This window comes from Balaenoptera borealis, assembly GCF_965194805.1.
Source record: "Balaenoptera borealis genome assembly, chromosome: 1".
NCBI classification, from domain to species: domain Eukaryota; kingdom Metazoa; phylum Chordata; class Mammalia; order Artiodactyla; family Balaenopteridae; genus Balaenoptera; species Balaenoptera borealis.
The window spans coordinates 96,450,663-96,471,364 of NC_138860.1; the positions used below are offsets into that span (position 1 = coordinate 96,450,663).

At 39.3% G+C, this 20,702-nt stretch overlaps 1 protein-coding gene across 4 annotated transcripts in view; it reads right to left on the reverse strand.

Annotated features, from left to right (window-relative positions):
- Positions 1-17,798, reverse strand: part of RAP1A (RAP1A, member of RAS oncogene family) — a 79,894-nt gene extending 62,096 nt beyond the window's left edge. Inside the window, exon 1 of one of the 4 annotated variants that reach the window (XM_082380576.1) lies at positions 17,663-17,798. The gene's annotated coding sequence lies outside the window, so the exon portion shown is untranslated. Of the gene's footprint in view, positions 1-9,770; positions 9,865-17,247; positions 17,332-17,662 lie in introns of those variants that run through there. The other 3 variants (XM_082380579.1, XM_082380577.1, XM_082380580.1) reach the window with 3 other exon arrangements.
- Between the last annotated feature and the right edge of the window lie 2,904 nt (positions 17,799-20,702).

Genomic DNA, 20,702 nt, shown 5'->3' on the forward strand with positions numbered 1-20,702 from the left:
GAGCAAGTGATAATGATAAAAAGGCTAAGAAACTGCCTCATTGGTACTCTCATTTTTTCTACAATGAACTTGGTATTACTTGGGTCTGAATAAGTAATATACGCACATTGAACTACTTAAAAGGGGACATACAACGAAAAGTTAAGACATAACATTAATTTTCATTATTAAATATAAAGTTTATTCCTATAGTCCTAAGGCTTTAAAAATACACTACAGATTAAAAAAATAATAAAACTAAAATGAAAACATATTGAGAAAGAAATTGAAAAAGTACTGCATCAAAATTATCTGGGATCCACTGGCAGAGTAAACTACAGATTCCTTGGCCCTACTGCAGATATAATAAAATCAACATATCTATGGATGGGACTAGTAGCTTTTATTAAATGAGGCACACTTATATCATCATACCACTCCACAGAAATATGAAATCCAGACAGATATATATTTTAATCTGGTCTAAAAAATTTTTTAAATTATGTACTTAAGTGATAAAAATAAAAATAACCTAAAAGCCCGGAAATCTAGGAATTCCTGCTAACCTCCTCCCTTTCCTTTAAGGAACCTGGAGATTCAAATTTCTTCACAAACTATCAAACACACCCTATTATCCATTATCTCTACTGGGTACAAGGCACTGTGAAGAATATAAAAGAAATAAGCAAAATTCATAAATTTTGCCACTAAAATAAACTCACTTCAGTTAAATCTGCAAAATCCAGTATTAACTACTGGCCTTCTCAGGGCATCATTCACAAAGAAACACACGTTTTTAATCCCATGATGAAAATTAAACAAGTAGGGAACAAAAGTCACTGTTAGGTAATAATAACTGGGATGCTGTCAGCTACATTCAATTCGCTAGTTAATAAACGTGTTTGGCATGTCAGCCTTGAAATATGCAAGATACAAAATCCTGCCTACCCCAAATTACAAACCTCCCATGTTAAAGACTCTGGGTTTAAAACGTTAAACCACAAATGCCAAGATTTACTGTGTACATAAATAATGAATCTACCTAAGTGTACAGGTAGTAGTCCCACTTAACTAAAAGAGAATACACTGGGTTAGTCAAAATGGATACAAAGGATTAAGATGTTGCTTCAGTCCCTAGTGATCTTCTCCAATTTCTTATAGACATTGATGCCAACTTTTGGTGGTAGTAATAATAACAGCAGCAATGATATTTAAGTGCTTTTTGTACGCCAGGCATACTTATTCAATCCTCAAACATGTCTTTTTCCATTTTACAGATGAAAACAACTGGGAAATAAAGAGGTGAAGTAACAGCTGGTAGATACTATATACAAACTTCCATAGTGTTTTGCCTGCTGACCACAAATACAGTATCAAATAACCAAATATTCAATGTGAGATTTGGCATATCATTTATATAAATACATTTATATCTTATAATTAAACCATTACCTATAAAACAGTATACAAATGAATGTAACTGAGGCAAACCTGAGCTAGAAGAATCAAACAAAAGTTTTCCAAGTCATCAAATCAATAGTACACTTTTCCCATTTCTCTCACTTGCTACACCAAGAAAACGAACTTAATTTTGCTTGTTTTTGCTTTAAAGTACAGATTTTATCATTATATGTAATTCCATCTCAGGAATGCATTTGTTTAATTCATCTGTAAAGCCTTTAACTCATTTTATCCCCCAAAAATCTTCATCTTTAAAAGCTTTATTAAATTTAATTTCATATTCTATAATGAACTCATCTTAGAACCTTCATTTTCTAATTATAAAATATATGAACAGTGTATAAAATTCAGAAAAAAGTTTAAATTTAAAAAGGAAAATAAAAATCACCTGTAATCCCAACTTCACGATAACAACTTTGATCCTACTGATGTTTCCTTTTTGCCTATATTCTACATATGAATAGAAACTTGTAAAAAATAAGAATTGAAATCATACTATATAAACACTGTTAATCAACTTTTTCTCTCTTAACAATAGAGCATTTCTTTAAATGGTGCAGACAAAAGCAATTATATGATTGATTTTCTACAAAACACTTTGGCTTATAGGACTAAAAAAAATAGTTTCTTATACTGTGAAAATTAACCACAAGGTGGAGAGAGGATGGTTGGTCCTTCATACAGAGCCATCTCTCTTTTGCAAGTATTTGAATGCTTTAAAAAAAAAATCATTGAAAAATTTTACTGATTAAATAGGCATTCTCTTTGTACTACTAAAAAACTTCACATGTCCATCTTCAGCACATCAACACACAGAAGACATTAAATACATGGTTATGGAAATGTTATAGCTGCAAAAGATCAAAAATGTGACATAGACACAAGCTCAACACAGTACAGTTGAACCTAAGCAGAGCCAGTTTGGAACACCACAAAGCAATGATTCTTTATATCCAGTGTTAAGGCCTACTGCTTACATACACACACAAGCAGATGGCACTGAGTGGTGACACAATCTCAAGCTTGTTCTATTGATGACAGTAGTACAAGTCTAAAGCATAATGGAAATAAGAGAATAACTACATCACCTAAAACCCTCCTACCCACAGTTTCAACTGTACTTGAGTTATAATGCTGTCATATTTTAAAGTAAAAATTATGACATTTGACTACTAGTGAGAAGTTACCAAACATTTATTCAAAATTCAAAAGAACGTCTTACAATGGAGTTTGTCCCAAGTGTGAAACTCAATATTCAAAAGGCACAGGAACTTTTTTTTAAGTTCCAGACTTATCATCTGGATGTAAAAGACACAACATCAAAATAACCTAATATCTGAAGATCTAAACAAATAAAGGTGGGTCTGAAGACATAAGATTCACCTTCCAACTGACTTGCCCATGGTTTTTCTTAAATTAATCTAATATTCTTAAATAATTAAATTTATAAAAGTGTCACATCAACTTTTAGATATACACATCAACAGGGCAAATTGATACTTGTACTTTATATGAAAAACAATTTTCTGAAGCATGAAAATCTCATGCCAGGGGGTTATGTATGTCATTACTAAACTGATTATATGATTAGAATAAAGAGTAGCAGGATACAACAGTTGAGCAGTTGAAAGCTGTCATACAGAAATCTAGCCCCCAAAACCCCAAAAAACAAAAAAAGCACTTTGAGGATAACAAGAACCAAATATCACCTAAAGTTATCTTTTATAGACCCGTCATATTATAACCTTAGTCACAGACAACTAGAGACAAATTTTAAAATATGTTTCTTCTTCACAAAAACAACGCTCTTCATTCTGTCTAGGTTTATTGTACTTCGAACACAAATCAACAAGACAGATCCCATCCTTCATGAAGTAGTGATACCGCCACAAATGATGAGATTCATCATATCCTGTCTGAAGGTCCCTCTAGGCCACCATATCTAACCTAAAGTGCTTTTTCTACCCTTCAATGTTAATTTATCTCCTTTTAGCCCTCATTTCATCAATTTCATTTCTCTTTTGGTGAAGATAAATTTCTTTTCACAGTCTAGCATAGCAACTTCCATGTGTCAGCCATTTCCTTATGGTAAATCCTGTATTATAATGCCTTCCCTTTCGCAACCTTCCACTAAAATAGTTTCTTTCGATCTCTTGATTATCTGCATCTACTTTCATCTCTTAGGTATCCATTCCTATTAAATATTCATTTAAAAGTACTCTAAACTTAATTTATTAAGATATTAATTCATTTGGGGCCTTCCCTGGTGGCGCAGTGGTTAAGAATCTGCCTGCCAATGCAGGGAACACAGGTTCGAGCCCTGGTCTGGGAAGATCCCACATGCCGCGGAGCAACTAAGCCCGTGTGCCACAACTACTGAGCCTGCGCTCTAGAGCCCGCAAGCCACAACTACTGAAGCCCGCGTGCCTAGAGCCCGTGCTCCGCAACAAGAGAAGCCACCGCAATGAGAAGCCTGAGCACTGCAATGAAGAGTAGCCCCCGCTCGCCGCAACTAGAGAAAGCCCACGTGCAGCAACGAAGACCCAACTCAGCCAAAAAAAAAAAATTAATAAATAAATTTATTAAAAAAAAGATATTAATTCATTTGAAGGATTAGAAACTTTATAAATATGAAGTTTAGAGAGATCTCATACTGCTATTCTGCCTGAGTATTAACATCAGTCAAGGAAAAAAAATCCCCATTATGTATGTTTTTAACCCTACTAACCATTAAATGCCCCAGAATTATCAGTTCATATTTCTGAACAATAAATCACACACTATGGTGTACTAATAGAAGACAGAAATAAACACCCCCCCCCCCACTGAAACAGTTTGAGATTACGTAGACAACTAATGTTGGCTGCATAAACATTTTGATTACTGTTGTTCCGCCACCTCATTTCAAAAAACTACAGTAAATTTTTAAACAATTATAAACAATTTAAGAGATACAAGCAGAACCAAAAAAAGATGATATCTTGAATGTGAATGCAAGGGTCTAAAGCAGATTTCTTTTAAAGCTGAAAACATTATGGACTACTCAGGTAGTTAAAATCTTAGTGAAAATTATACTTTCTGAGTTTCTGGTCTTTATTTCCCTCCTTAGAATTTTTACTGTGTGATTTATTTTAAGTAATTTAAGCTACATGGGGGGAGGAATTTTGCAGAGAAAAAAGATAGGTGAAGTCAATTATTTCTGAAGAGTTTTCGAGACTCATCTAATAGAAGAAAAAGGGTGTGTTGCACTGAAGAAAAGATTAGAGGGATAGAGGCAGTCTTCCATCATCACCTACTCATTCATTCATTCACTCATTCATTCATTCATGTTTGCATGCAAGCAAAACACAAATATTTACTGATCATTTATTTTGTGCTTTGTACTGCAGTAGTCCTTTCCTCTGAAAGTTTGCAGTCAGCATTAACCTCTACAATTAAGAGTCTGTGGACCTCCCTGGTGGCGCGGTGGTTAAGAATCCACCTGCCAACACGGGGGACACGGGTTCAAGCCCTCGTCCAGAAGATCCCACACGCCGCAGAGCAACTAAGCCTGTGCTCCACAACTATCGAACCCGCGCGCCACAACTACTGAAGCCTGTGCACTCTAGGGCCTGCGTGCCTCTACTACTGAGCCTGCGTGTTGCAACTACTTAAGCCCGCGCGCCTAGAGCCGATGCTCCGCAACAAGAGAAGCCACCGCAATGAGAAGCCCGTGCACTGCAACGAAGAGTAGCTCCCGCTCGCTGCAACTAGAGAAAGCCCGTGCGCAGCAACGAAGACCCGGCACAGCCAAAAATAAATTAAAAAAAAAAAAGACTTTAAAAAAAAAGTTTGTGAATTTTCATACATTATATAATTACCATGGGTTTTCATCATCTGCAAAAAATGAACTATACCTATTTCACAGATTTGCTGTGCAGATGAAATGTGATGTAAGGGCTTTACCTTACAACCCAAAAATACTAGTTCCCTTTTCCCTATAAGTCCCTCTAGAGATTGGGACATTTATCTGTGGTTCTCAACCTAACTATGAAAAATCCTTTATTCTCCACAGATTCCATGTCTTTAAAGACTTTTGTCTATCAAATGCACTCAGGTTTTATTAATCAGTTATAATGGCTAATTAGAACTCTCAAACTGTCAGACATAAAAACTAATGAAACTCAATGCTGGGTTTCTGAGGTGTAAGCACAATGTTTTATTTCATTAACAGCCTGCGAATCACCATAATGTATGATAATGATAATGTGGTAATTAGCCTCAAAGATTTGAGTCAATATATTATTGGTCAAAGCAAATATACATAATATTTCACCTGTACAAATCTATTGAGAGCAAACACAATTTTCATTAGGCTCTTTGCAACACTAAAAAGAATTCACTCCTATTTCTGCAGACCCCTGGAAAAACATAATTTATGTACCATAAATTAGTGATTTCTATGTCTGGGAAAACTACTGGTTACCCTACAGATTTGTTTTAAGCCAGTATCATCAGTAACACCATCTTCAAATTCAAAAGTTACACATATTTATCCAAAAAGGTAGGTAGTGATATCCTGCGTCTTCCCTTTGTATTTATAAGAACAAAATTCAAACCCTTCACCATAGACTTCTGTGATCTGTCCCTTGCCAACTTCATCTACCAGTCTCCCCTCAGCTTACCACAACGGCCTTCTCAATCATGACTAGCTGCTTCCCACTTTAGGGCTTTTGCACCAACTGGCCCTCTTGTCTGGTTCACTCTTCTTGCAGATCGTCACATGTCTGGCTTTCTGTCATTCAGGTGTCAGATTAAATATCATCAGGGAATTTTTCCTCAACACTCATTCTAAACCCTTCCATCACTATCATTTCTTCCTGTTACAGCTTCTTCATAGCATTTGTGACCTCTGAAATTACCTGTTCCCTTGTTTGTTTGTTTACTGTTTCTCTCCACAATCACCAAACCCCACAGGTATAAAGAATTCCAGAGAGCAGTCTATTCACTGCCCTATCTTCAGTTCCTAAAATAGCACCAGGTACCCAATAATCACTCAATAAATATTTGTTGGCTAACTAGCCAAACTGCTTAAGATTATTTTGGGGAAGGACTCTGATTTCTTAGTCAAGAACTTACATTTAGCATTCAAAATTGCTTATTCAAAAGGAGTAAGAAAAAATGTTCTTTCAATGAAAAAAGAGTAAGAAAAATGTACACAATAATCTATTCAACCAGTGGGCTTTATTTTCTTTTATTTCAATCTTTTGGGATAGAAAAATATGAAAGTCTACTCATGTTTCACATACCTCATATGTCGCCTCATGTAAAAATTGAATTAATTTTCTTTTTTTAATTTTAGCTTTATTGAGGTCTGACATTTAAAATTGTGAATTTTCTTATAATAGTATACCATGAGCTGCTAGCCACTCAATCTAATAACTTAGTTTTCCTGCCAAGAAGCAAGTAGGCTTCGAAGAATGTAAGAAGTACAGATTGGGAAGGCTATAGCTGACATCATAGTGACAGTGCCAGCATGGCCCAAATCAGGGAAGATTCTGTTCTCAGCTATGCTTGGGGAGAAGGAGGGAAGGGTAAGAGTGATCAGTCCTAGGGAATGAACTGTAGTTCTGATTTCTGTTGATAAACAGGAATATCTTCAAATCAATTCAAATAGACTCAACTGGAATCTCATAGTTTGAGACATTAAATCCCTGTTTTGAATATCTGAGGTCTCTAGTAAATGAAATAACACTCAGTTGACCAGATCTGGGCTTTTGCAGTTTCACATTAAAAAAACAGTGTTTGTAAAAAAATAACACATATACAATCCTCAATACTATGTGCTACATTTGCTTATTAATTTAAAAATATTTTCAAGGATACTTTTAAAGGGGAGAGATGTGAATAAAAATAATAATAAAGACTTTATTTCTGAGTTTAGAAAATATTTGAAAACTAAAAGAAACATTAAGAAAGGAATAAAACTCAATGGTTTAAAAAATGCAAACACCTTGAACGTATCACAAACCTGTATTTACTTTTTAAAAATTGGGGGTTGCTTCTTTTTTCAACTGGTAACATAAAAGGAAGACAGATAATTCACAGCTCATGTGAGCTTACTTATCAGTCAAAAAGAAATATTAATATAAATCTTTAGGCTAACTTGCTTACATATTATTCAGCCAAGTGGAAAGTACAATTAGCGTGGAGCTAGAACCAGGTACCAGAATGACTAAGAATGGCATTTGCTAACTCATTTTTTTTTTTTTACTTAAGAAATTAAGAGAGAAGTACTGAAAGTGATATTTTTTCTAAAGAGCACATCCTCAGTTTCCTATTTTTCATTGCTCCATATTTCACTGCCTTCAACATTCTAAGCTGCTTAACAAGAAGTCTATACTTCACTTTTCATCACTTCTGCTCACAAAACTGATGTTTTTAAAGTCCAGTTGCATTCACAAAAGCTGGAAAAACCACACAGAGAAGAATTTCACCTTACAGTGAAGTATTTTAAGATAATACCTTCAGAAATACAATGTCTAAAAGTGAGAATCCCGGGCTTCCCTGGTGGCGCAGTGGTTGAGACTCTGCCTGCCAATGCAGGGGACACAGGTTCGAGCCCTGGCCTGGGAAGATCCCACATGCCGCGGAGCAACTAGGCCTGTGTGCCACAACTACTGAGCCTGCGCGTCTGGAGCCTGTGCTCCGCAACAAGAGAGGCCGCGATAGTGAGAGGCCCGCGCACTGCGATGAAGAGTGGCCCCCGCTTGCCGCAACTGGAGAAAGCCCTCGCACAGAAACGAAGACCCAACACAGCCAAAAATAAATAAATAAATAAATTTAAAAGTGAGATTCCCTGTTAGCTAAGAACTCAAAATGTTAGATAAGTAAATTTCTACAGGAGACTATACATTTGTCAAAGAAATAGCATAAACATATGATTTTTATTGATGAAAAACAGGAATCTTTTACCCTTCAATTTTTTTAAAAAAGGTAGCAACAACCGAAGTGTACACACTGAGTCTTATCTTCTCTCAGAGGTTACCTAATTCCATGTAACCTATTCAATAGACTCAGACTCTTTCTTTTGAACTTCATCTCCAAACTGGGTATACTTGAAGATCCAGAGATCTTCACAACAGTGACTCCTAGCAACTCCCCCCAAAACCTTCCCTCTTGTTTTCTGTTAAACCCTCAGATCTTGGCTTACCTATGTGTTTAAACCAGTCTCCCTGTCTTCAGTCTCTTTCTTCCTCAATTCATTCTGTACTCTGTAGCTAGATTCATCTTCCAAAGATGAATGCTCTGATCGGATCATTTTCCTCATATCAAAACTTCTTGTGCTCCCACGTAAAGCCTATACTTCTCAACCTAGCATTCAATGACTTCCAAAGTCTAGTCCCAATCAATCTCTATGCCCTTATTGCCATTATTTTCTAATTATACAAGCCTAGGCTTCTGTCAAATCAATCTCCTGTCCTCCAACTTGTCCTGAACTTTCTATCTTGGCTCATGCCATTCCTACCACAAAGAATGTCTACCACTCCCTTCCAGCTGCCACTGCTCAAGGCCCCTTTGCATCTCTGCATTTATTTATGTAAATAAGGACACATGAAAGATATGTCCTGCCCCACCCTACAAAACTGGCCCAAAACTTCCAAACCCAACAACTGCCAGCTTTTATTAAACGCCTACTATGTGCTCAGCAGTCTTAAACAATATTTCTAATCCTCTCAACAATCCTATAAAGTAGGTATTATTATTTATTCTCCTTTTAAAGATGAGAAACCCAAAGCTCAGAAATATCAAATTATATATTTAGTAGGTTACCTTAAATTGTATACTCAATAAGTTGCTTCAAATGATATACTTAGTAAGTGGCAAAGCAAGGATTTGAACACAGGGTGCTTAACTCTACAGTCATTGCTCTAAACACTAAGTTGCATGGTTTTTTTTTTTTTTAAAGTCTGAACCATGTGACTATCCCTCTCATCTATCTGAAATAATTTAGTTTTACATTATAGTTCTACTTACTACATACTATAAAATAAGCTTTCTCATGTTTGTTATTTTAGTAAAGGAAGAAGATTAAAATGCTATTTCTTTCCAATATAAAAACAATACTCAAATTGCAATGTCAAGGAATATCTTTTTTGTTACAAAGATTACTTTTACCTGAAATATTTTCAAAGAAAACCATTCCAACCAACTTTTCCAAAGACGACTGCAAATTAATAATCATACACTCTGATGGTTTTACAGATTATTAATAATATGAGGATTTTGTGATTACCACCCAAGAATTGTAACAGATATCTACCAAATTGGCAAAGATTGTAAAAACTGACCTACTCAATGCCATTGAAGGTGCAGTGAGACACACACTCTTATACACAGGGTAACCACCCTCTGATCCAGTTATCCCACTTCTGGGAATCTACCCTAAAGGAAGAAAAAAAAAACAGAGATGCAATCAAAGATAAATGTACAAAAATGTTTGCCCCAGTGTTATTTAAAATAGTAGTATTATAAAGATCAACCTAAGAGTCCCAAACTAGGAGAACAGTACCCTGTTCAGAGAAAAAAGTAGGAGCGAAACTGTATGTATAGAAATATAATTCCAATTTTTTTTAAAAATTAAAAGAATCTGTACATGTGAGGAAAGAACTAGAAAAATGTACATTAAAAGGTTAGTAGAAATTATCTCTGGGTGATAGGTTTACGGGTAATCTTCAATTTCTTCTTTACATTTATGTTCTTTTCAAAATTTGCCACAATGGAACATGAATTAGTTTAAACAAGAAAAAAATGTTTAAGCAGTTATAACCCCTGAAAATGGTCCTGAACCTAACAAGGGCATATTTCTTGTACTAGAAACTACACTTCCTACTGCAAAGAAAACATCAAATTTGTTTTGTTTCCAGCTTCTATTAGGCTCAGGGGTACTTTCAGATTGTGTAAAGAATGTCATCCAAAACTCATTAGTACTCATGAAACTGCACAAGGCTCACTATCTAAAAGTCAGCCAATGCTCCAACAGAAAGCACCACAGTTAAACGAACTGTTTTACCGTATGCCTGTTGAGAATAATAAATGTCCAATTAATCCTAACTCAAAACATGCAAAATGGAAAAACCAGAAAAACTATTCTCGTTTTGCAAATTAACTAAATATACTGTTGTTGCCTTATAAGCACATCACAGGTCTGGGAGGAACTTGAAAATAAAGCTGGCAAGCTACCAACAACATTCAACTAAAAACGCACACAAATGCATTTTCTCTATATGCATGTTTCTGTTCTATTGGATAGTTAACTTTAGTGGCACAGGTTGATTTTAATCAGTGTAGAAAAAATATTAAGCTGTTCTTCAAAAGAAAAAAAATCCAAAACTTCTCACATTAAACATAGAACTAAAACTGTTAGCTGAACCAGGAAAAAACTTCCCTACAATGTGGCATATATGCAGAAAAGCAATTTGGAAAAAAAAAAAAGGAAAGAAAAGACCTTTGACGGAAGTAAAATAGGCAGTTGAGCAAGCAATTCTTATTTTACTACACTTTAACCAATGGGAAACTGGTTTGCTCTAATACTAAAAAGCTGTTAGAAAATAAGATCACAGAAATAGTTGTTCAGCAACTAAGAGAGAATTAAAATATCACATAGATTTTACTTAGAAAATGAGTATCATTCTATTTTTACTCAACCATGAAAATACAACATTTATTTAAAAGACATATGTCAGGTTCTGGGAAAGAAAATAAATTACTAGACTATATATTACTTAGAGTAGAAACTACAGACTCACATCTCAGTTTCTGTCAAACTGCCAAATACTGGGTCACCCAAACTTCTGTTCAATGACTGAATCTGAAATCTAATAATCAAGTTATGCAATATTTTCACAGCTAGAATTTAAAAGGTAGTTCAGGGGGCTTCCCTGGTGGCACAGTGGTTAAGAATCCGCCTGCCAATGCAGGGGACACGGGTTCAAGCCCTGTCCGGGAAGATCCCACATGCCACGGAGCAACTAAACCCATGCGCCACAACTACTGAGCCTGCGCTCTAGAGGCCGCGAGCCACAACTACTGAGCCCGCATGCCACAACTACTGAAGACCGGGCGCCTAGAGCCCGTGCTCCGCAACAAGAGAAGCCACCGCAATGAGAAGCCCGCGCATCGCAACGAAGAGTAGCCCCCGCTCGCCGCAACTAGAAAAATCTCGCCCACAGCAACGAAGACCTGACGCAGCCAAAAATAAATAAATAAATAAATGTATTAAAAATAAATAAATAAATAAAAGGTAGTTCAGGGACTTCCCTGGTGGCTCAGTGGTTAAGAATCCGCTTGCCAATGGAGGGGACACAGGTTCGAGCCCTGGTCCGGGAAGATCCCACATGCCACGGAGCAACTAAGCCCATGCGCCACAACTACTGAGCCTGCGTTCCAGAGCCCACGAGCCACAACTACTGCCCCGCGTGCCACAGCTACTGAAGCCCCCGTGCCTAGAGCCTGTGATCTGCAACAAGAGAAGCCATAGCAATGAGAAGCCCGCGCACCGCAACGAAGAGCAGCCCCCACTCGCCACAACTAGAGAAAGCCTGCACACAGCAACAAAGACCCAATGCAGCCAAAAATAAATAAATTTAAAAAATAAATTTAAAGAAAGGTAGTGCAGGGACTTCCCTGGTGGTCCAGTAGTTAAGACTGTGAGCTCCCAATGCAGGGGGTCCGGGTTCAATCCCTGGTCAGGGAACTAGATCCCACATGACGCAACTAAGAGCCGGCATGCTGCAACTAAAAGAGCCCGCATGCCGCAACTAAGACCCGGTTCAGCCAAATAAATAAATAAATAAGGTAGTTCAAAAGACATCAGTGATTTGGAATAGATACTGTAAACTACATAAAACCCAAAGATTAGTGTTAAATGTCAGCTGCTGAAATAATTATGTTATGGTTGCTTGCTTAATGTCCTATAAAACAGCCAACTTGTCTAGAACAGAATGATCCTATTTATAAATGAATTTAAAAATATCACTGAAAACAGAGTGAATGAATTTACTCTCCGGATCACACATCTGACAGATCTGAAATGTTCAGTCTGCAATAACAGAGAATTCCTACTACTACTAACTTAGAATCTTACAAGCAGCATTTGGGCTTTGTCCAAAGAAACAGTTGTACCCAGTTCTTTGTGTCTCTCCAACTTTACACTTTTGTCATTGATAACTAAGCCACAGTTCTAGCCTTAGCAAAGTTATTTTTTACAACCAAAATGAGTGAGTACAACACAGCATTGCAAACAACCATGCGTGTTATAGGTATACATGTATACTTGTGAATTTAAAGTAAATCAACTCAAGTTTTAATTAATCCAACAGTGTCTTTTATCAGTTATGTGTTTAGTACATTCTTATCCTCATGAGATACAGCCTAATTTAAATATATTCTGAAACCAAACACAGAATTACATATTTAATTCCAAATTTGGTTAGTTTTACCATTCCACACTTTGAACCACTCTCTATCAATGTGAACTAAATAAATACGCTGAAGATAGGAAACTTATCTCTATCTCTGGGAAAACTGGATATGCAAAGAAATCTTTTCCAGATTTATCTAACCTAAATTTATATAGCCTAAGTAAGGCATCAGAACTTAAAAAAAAAAAGCCATTAGTCTAATGATTGAAATTAATTTCATATAACATATTTAATCCTGATATATTCCACTTATAAAAGTATACTATTTCTTATTTCAACTCCACCTTAATCATCATACACAATTTCCTTTTTTTATTGGTGCATGCCTGTACCTTCTACCTCTAAAAGGCCTATTTTCAAGCAAAAATGACAGAATGGCATAGTCCTCTGTTGAACTGTTCAACTGATCAGAACATCATGGTAAGTTTATAGATTCAAACTTCACACACAGAAAAAAGGGGAAAAAATGGATGTTTCATCTGTCTCAGTAACATAAGAAAGCTTAAATATCTTTATTTTTAACATTAATCATTTCCATAAGATATGAATTTGGCATTAAGTCATGCAGCAGTATATGACATCAGAACGAGGAGAAAATACTTGGCAATATGCCATAACTCTTTTTAAAACTGATGAGTTCAATTTGAAAGGAACATTAGGAGGAAGTAAGTTTATGTTCACAATTTTAAACTCACCACAACATTAAGATATAAATGCTTTATACAAGATATTTTTATTGACCTTCTAAAATAAGAGAATTTTAGAACTGGGAGCTTAGAGGTTATCTGAGGTTCAATGAACATTTGCTGAGTCCCTAGCATGTGTCAGACACAGTGCTAGGTGCTTGCAGGTAACTCTGTTAGTTCAACCCACTCACTTCATACATATTGGAGTTTCCGCTCATGCCAAATCAAGCCATGTAGATGCCCAGTGGTATGATTCTATCAAAACAGACTGGTATCATCCTCCTTTATAATCTAAATAAAATTTCAAAGATGCAGTGCTGACCTTATTTAACAGAAACAACAGTCTCTGTGTTTTGAATAACTTATAAAGAATTACAACAATTTAAAAATCCAACTGTGAAAGTCCTCAACTAAGTACTAGCTGCGTAATTTACTGCAAAGAACAAAACATGGGGCTATCAGAGATGTAAGATTCTAAAGACATATAAAACAGAAATTAAACAAATTGCAGATGCCATTTAAAAATCCCTTTGCAAAAAAAAAAGAATTATCAATATGAAAAATTAGGTGCTTGATTGGAATGTCCATTCTATATAAAAGATCATCAACCATATACTAACAAAGTTCTTGAGTAACAGTAAACACTGGCAAGATCTGAAGTTATTTAACTATCAGATTACAAATTACGACAGAATGTAAAACTCCCTGAGGGCAGAGATCCTTTCTAATTCAACTATGTATCCCCAACAGTTAGCACGCTGCTGTTGAATGTTAAAGAGAGAGGTGAGCTAACTAATGAACTCACGTGAGCTACTGGAAAATTCAACATAACAATCTAAAAGGTCTCTTTTTTATAACTCAAATTATTTTTTAAGTATTAAATAATAATATTCAATGCAAGTGACACTGCATGAAACTTAACATCAACAACTGTCACTTTTAACTAGTACAATCTACTCTCTGAAGGAATTAATAGACACACCAAGAAGACAAGTATATTTATATACTTTGATTCAGCAGTACTTCTGGAAATCAATTCCAAGGAAATATTCGAAAAGAAAGAAAATGTTGCATACACAAAAGTGTTCATTTCATTGTTATTTTCAATAGGGGGAAAAGGAAACTACCTATACGCCCAAGAGCAGGTAGATGGACTATTTTGCAACCACGGAAAAAGTTTTAAAATGAAGATTAACCTCCTAAGGTCTTCCTGCTTCCACTCCCAGCCCCCTCTCCAAGTTGATTTCCACAGAGCAGCCAGAACATTTCCCACAAACATTAAGTCAGAACAGGTCTCTCTTCTACTCGAAACCCTCCAGTGGTTTCCCATCTCATTCAAAGTAAAATCCAAAGTTCTGACCATTGCCTAAAAGGCTTTAAAGTGGCTTCAGCTACTTCTCTAACCTCAGGCTCTCTCACTTTCCCTCTTGCTTACTGGCCTTATCCAAAAGGCCAAGGCAAAGACTGAGCAATCTCTGCACTTAACAGTCCTCTCTGCCTGTAACCTTCTTCCCCAAGAGAGCATATATCCCTCACTCATGTCTTCCCTGACTGCCCTTCCTTGCTACTGTTTCTCTTTATCCTCTTACCCTACTTTACTCTTCTGCATACTTCTTATCATCTGACTTATTCTATATTTATCTGGTTATGGCCCATCTCTCCTGATTAGTATATAAGCTCTATGACAACAAGCACTTTGTTTTATTCACATAATAGGCATTTAAAAAGCACTTGTTAGATTAATACTGAATGTTGATAATTGTTGTACAATAATTATTAACTACGTGAAAAACCATGCATATAAACAAGCTTGGAAGAGAACAGGAAAAATGATCTATGAACATTTTCAAGTGCTGATCATATTGCTAAGGAGTTTGCACAATAAAAATCATAAGTCAGCCGTGATTATGATTTTAAGCTGTCAAAAGTGACTATAACAATCTTATTTCCTTCAAAGCTGTTTGTTTAAAATTACTAGTTTAAAATTATTGGTAAAAGTTATTAATGAGAACTTTTCCACATAAAATTGTAATAACAATCACTCTTAAATCTTGTTCCCAAAGACCCAAAGTTTAGTCTGTAAGGGCATACACTGTCATTCCTGAGGTCACACAGAAGGTGAACAAAGGCTCTTGAACAGTTTTAATATGGAACTGAATAATACTCAGGATTCCAGTTTACATTTAAGACAAGCACCCATGGTTGGTTTCAGAGGGTCCCTGAAACTGAATGTGAAATTTTATGCATAAATGTCTATTACTTCTTTCCTGAGGAGAGAGTCTATACGTATATTTCACTATATTCTCAAAGGTGTCAGTGGCCCAGAAAAGGTTAATAATTACTATTTTGTATATTGGAAGTGAAATGCAATCTTCTAACTTGAGCTACCTCTCAAAAAGATAGATGATATGTAAAACCTAGACACATCTTTGTAATCAAACAATTCATTCAAGAAATACCAAGTGCCTACCATGTGCCAGTGGGCACGGTGTGATCCTCAGTACCTTACACCTAAGTATATTTTGTAGTACATAATTCAAAATGCGGAGTAAACAAGATTCATTGAAACACCAGACTAAAAAGAATTTCAACCAACACAAATATAATTTCAAACAGAAAGTGTTATAGGAAATCATAATAAAGACAGACAGAGGCTCAGGGCCTGATTTAGTGCTTATTATGGTAAAATATCACAGATATCAGTTACATCAAAAGAAAAGAAAAACTACACACACGTGTGCCCACCCCCACACACTCTGACAGGAAACCAAAATAAAGTTTCCAAATCCTGTTTCCAGCAGCATCCCTCTGAGACTGCCCTTTCAGCATGCTTTTGAAGGTAGGGGCCCCACGTTAAAACTAAGAGCTGATCCTTCACTTTTACTGTGATAAAAACAGAAAAAATCATCATCTCACACCCAGGAAGCAAAAAACTGTGGCCACCTGTACGACTGTGACCCAATAACCTCCTGCCCTGTTATTCCCTTCCTTCTTATAGCCACCTCCCTTCAAAGCAGTGACAAAACGATCTTCCCTCCCAAAACGGAATACATTAACTCCTCAACGCTAGTTCTTTTTCCAAGAGGCCAAAAGGTCCCCTATACTGGTTCTTAGCCCTGTGAGTTGATGTCTTCCTCTCATCTTTCCCCCATAGCAGTAAATTACACAATTTATCCGAAGACACTGTCCTTAACTTCCTGAACGAGGGGGCAAAAGACACTCCTACCAGTCCCAGTTTGAAGGAAGACAAGAAGAATCACACGGTGACCTCTTCCCTAACAAAATTCAGGGAAGAAACAGAGACCCAAGAAAGGCAACGCTGAAACGGCGAACACATGGCATGCTACGGAAGACGTGGGGGAGAGAGGGCGGGAAAGGAGCTGAGAGGTGGAGTGGGGTGTAGAGATGTCAGCCCTGTGCACTGGGGGAATGAAGGAAGGAACGGGAGACCCCGAACCCTAACAAGTGAACACAGAAAGGACACCCCTCCCGTCTACCCGCACCTCTCCAAGCAGCCGAGGGAGAACAGAAAATTCACCCAACCCTGCAACCCCCTCTACGCGTGCCCCCCAAAGGGTGAGCTGGGTTTGAAAGAAGATCTGACTCTAGTCTGGGGACAAGCAAGAAGAAGAAAAATGCAGCGATGTCTCATCTTCTACCTCTCTCAGGCAGCGAGGGGCGAGGGCACTGTGTCCGGGGAGATGGCGAGGGAAATGGGCTTGTGCCATGACACCTCGGGGAGTTGGAGGGTGGGGGACACAATGTCCTCTTTCTCTCCCACACCCGGCCCGGGCCCCTCCCGTCCCTCTCCCGCAGGCCCAACCACAGTCGACCGGCTCGGTCCGCGGGCGTGGTTGGCTCTGGCCCCGGGCGGCAGCGGCCGGGCCTCCCCGAGCCCTGGCCCCTCCCGCCGGCCAGGCCCCCGGGCCGCCGCCCCGGACACCGAGGGAACGCGGAGAAGGAAGGGGGAGCCAGGGGACTGACCGGCGACAGGAGCCGCCTCAGCCCGGGCTCGGCCGACCCGCGCCCCCTGCTCCCTCTGGGGCCGGCTCCGGCTCCCCGCCCCTCACTCACCCCCACGGTCCGGCGCCTCCTCCACCTCCTCCTCCTCCTCCTCCCTCCTCTCGGCCGTGGCTCCTGCTCCGGCTCTGCGCGGCGACGGCGGCGGCGGCGGCCTCGAGAGCGGCGGCGGCGGCGCCTCCAGAACGCGCACGCACGCAGCACGCAGGCCCCGCCCCCTAGTTCCGCCCCGCCCCTCCGAGTCAGTGTCGGCGAGGTTTCGGCCCCGCCTTCCCCGCGGCTTTCCGGAGCCCGCTTAAAGGGGCCGCGCTGGAAGGCGGTGGAAGAGCTAAGAACGCAGAGGAAGGAGCGCGGAGTTGCGGCTTTGCCTTGCGCTGGGTGGTGGTGTGGGAGGCTGGAAAGGAAATGAGGAAGGGTCCGAAGATTCAGCAAAATAGAATTTTGGAGGGAATGCAACCATTTGACAAGTACTAATTGAGCATCTAGTAGGTGCTAGGCACTGTCCTAGGTGCAGGGAATAATGCCGTTGGCAAGCAAAGGCCCCGTGGAGCTTGCATTCTAGTGGGAGAGAGGAGATACAACAAACAAGTAAACAAAAATTTCGGGAAGTGATGTGGTGTGAAGAAATATAAAGCCAGGAATGGGGTGACTTTATAGATGGCCAGGTATTGCCCCTCAGAGGAGACCTTTGAGCACATACATGTATGATGTGAAGGGATGAGCCTAGCAAATACCTCGGGAGGGGAGGGGTGGGGGGGGGGTCTTTCCAAGCTGAAAGAACATCGGCCATAAACTCAGAAGTGGGAATAGCCTGGCATGTTGCAGGACCAACAAAAGGCCAGTATGGCTGAGTGTAGTCAGTTAGCCAGAGAGCAGTAGTAGTTAGGCTGAGAGAGATGGGGAAGAGGTCAGATACTATGGAGCCTTATGGGCTGTTAATAAGAGCAAGAGAAAGCCATGGGAGGGTGAGCAGAGGAATGACCGCATCTGATTCACATTTGAAAAAGTTACTCCTGCTAATGTGTGTAAAATACACAACAGGGAAGCACAGATGTCCTCAGGGAGACCAGTAAGGAAGCTGATTATGGTAGCTTGGACTAGGATGGCAGCAGAGAAGGGGTGAGAAGGGATATATCGGGATGTATTCAGATACATTTAGATTTGGAATGGATTTGGCAGAGAGTGTGTGAAGGAACAAAAAATCATGAATGATTCTTAGGTTCAGAGCATAAAGGATAGGTTAATGGTGATACTATTTAATGAGATGGGGAAGATTTAAAGAGGAAAAAATCTGAGGTGGGGGAAATCAGGAATTCTGTTTTGCACATGTTACATAAGGTGCTTTTTCTACATGCAAGTGGAGATGTAAAACAGTTGGATGGATATATGAGTCTGAAGATATGAATTTGGGAGTCATTGGCACATAGATGCTTTTTAAAGCCTTAGGTCTACGTAAAATCACTTAGGAGGGAGAGTAGCTAGAGGAGAGGAGGAAGATGAACTTCAACCTTTGGAAATTCTGTAGGTGAGGAGAAGGAGCTACCAGGTAGGAGGAACACCAGGACAGGGTGGAGTGTTGGAAGATAAGAGAATTGTTTCAGGAAGGTGGGAGTGATCAGTCTTATCAAATACCGTTGAAATAAGTAAGATGAGGACTGAGAGTTTGAACACTGCATTTGACCCGATGAAGGTTGCTGATGCCCTTGATGAAAGCAGTTTCAACGGAGTCATTGGGCAGAAAGTCTGATTAGGGTGTGTGAACAAGAGATGGGAGGTGAGGAAGAGAAAGTGTTTATAGCAAGTCTAAACAGCTCTTGAGGAGCTTTGATGTAAAGAACGAGGGAGAGGGCTTTCCGGGTGGCACAGTGGTTGAGAATCTGCCTGCCAATGCAGGGGACACGGGTTCGAGCCCTGGTCTGGGAAGATCCCACATACCACGGAGCGACTAGGCCCGTGAGCCACAATTGCTGAGCCTGCGCGTGTGGAGCCTGTGCTCCGCAACAAGAGAGGCCGCGATAGTGACAGGCCCGCGCACCGCGATGAAGGGTGGCTCCCACTTGCCACAACTAGAGAAAGCCCTGGCACAGATACGAAGACCCAACACAGCCATAAATAAATAAATAAATAAAATAAAATTAAAAAAAAATTCTAAAAAAAAAAAAAGAACGAGGGAGAGAGAGGAGTACTTGGGATTAAGGGAAGGTATTTTAAAGATGGGGGATGTTTCCTTATGTTGGTATGCTGGAATGATCCTTTGGAGAGGTAAAGGTGATGACGCAGAAGATAAGAGGAGACAGCTGGAGAAAGCTTGTCCTCCAGTAGGTGAGAAACAATGAGACCTAGCGTAGAAGTGGAGGAGTTGGCCTTGGTTAGGAGCAAGGACAGTATGTTCACACACTCTTTTTGGAGAGAAGGCAAAGTCCGTGGGTGCAAATGCAGGTAGGTCAGGTAGTACATTTGGTGGCCTGTTCAGGCCAGTGACGTGCAGGAGGCAGGTGGGAGCTGAAATCCAGCCCCTATTCTGCCAACCAAGTTTGAGGCCAAATCAACCTGGAGGAAGGGGCGCCTTTTCTAATTGCTCCAACTGCAGAGGTGGTACCTTTTAACAAATCCTCCACATCACGCACACGCACACGCGCGTGCATGCACACACACACACAGTCTGTGTGCACCTTTTCCCAGTTTGCACCGCATATTCTTTGTTGTGCGGTTGCCTCAGTGGGTTTGATGAGGTAGATTAGGGCTGTGAGCTTTCTTTTATTCTAAGCAATAGAAAGCTGTGAGTGGGGAGGGGCTGCTGGCTATTTAAGGAGATAGAAGAAGGTGAGAAGGAATTCCCTCAGAGTCGAAGAGTTACTGGAGAAGTGTAGTATGGACAAGGCTGAGGACCCTCTTGAGTCAGTGGTCCTGTATCTAAAGTGAGCCCAGTCAGCAAGGTTGTGTGGTTTTTATCCAGCCACATTCCTTTGCTTGCGGGGTTGAAGGAGAGGTGGATTTGGCCAGGGGTTTTGCTGATGAAAGTCATTAGAGGGGGAGGGGTACAAGCTAGGGAGTGGTTATAGTGATAAACCTTAAAATCTAAGCTGAGAGGGAA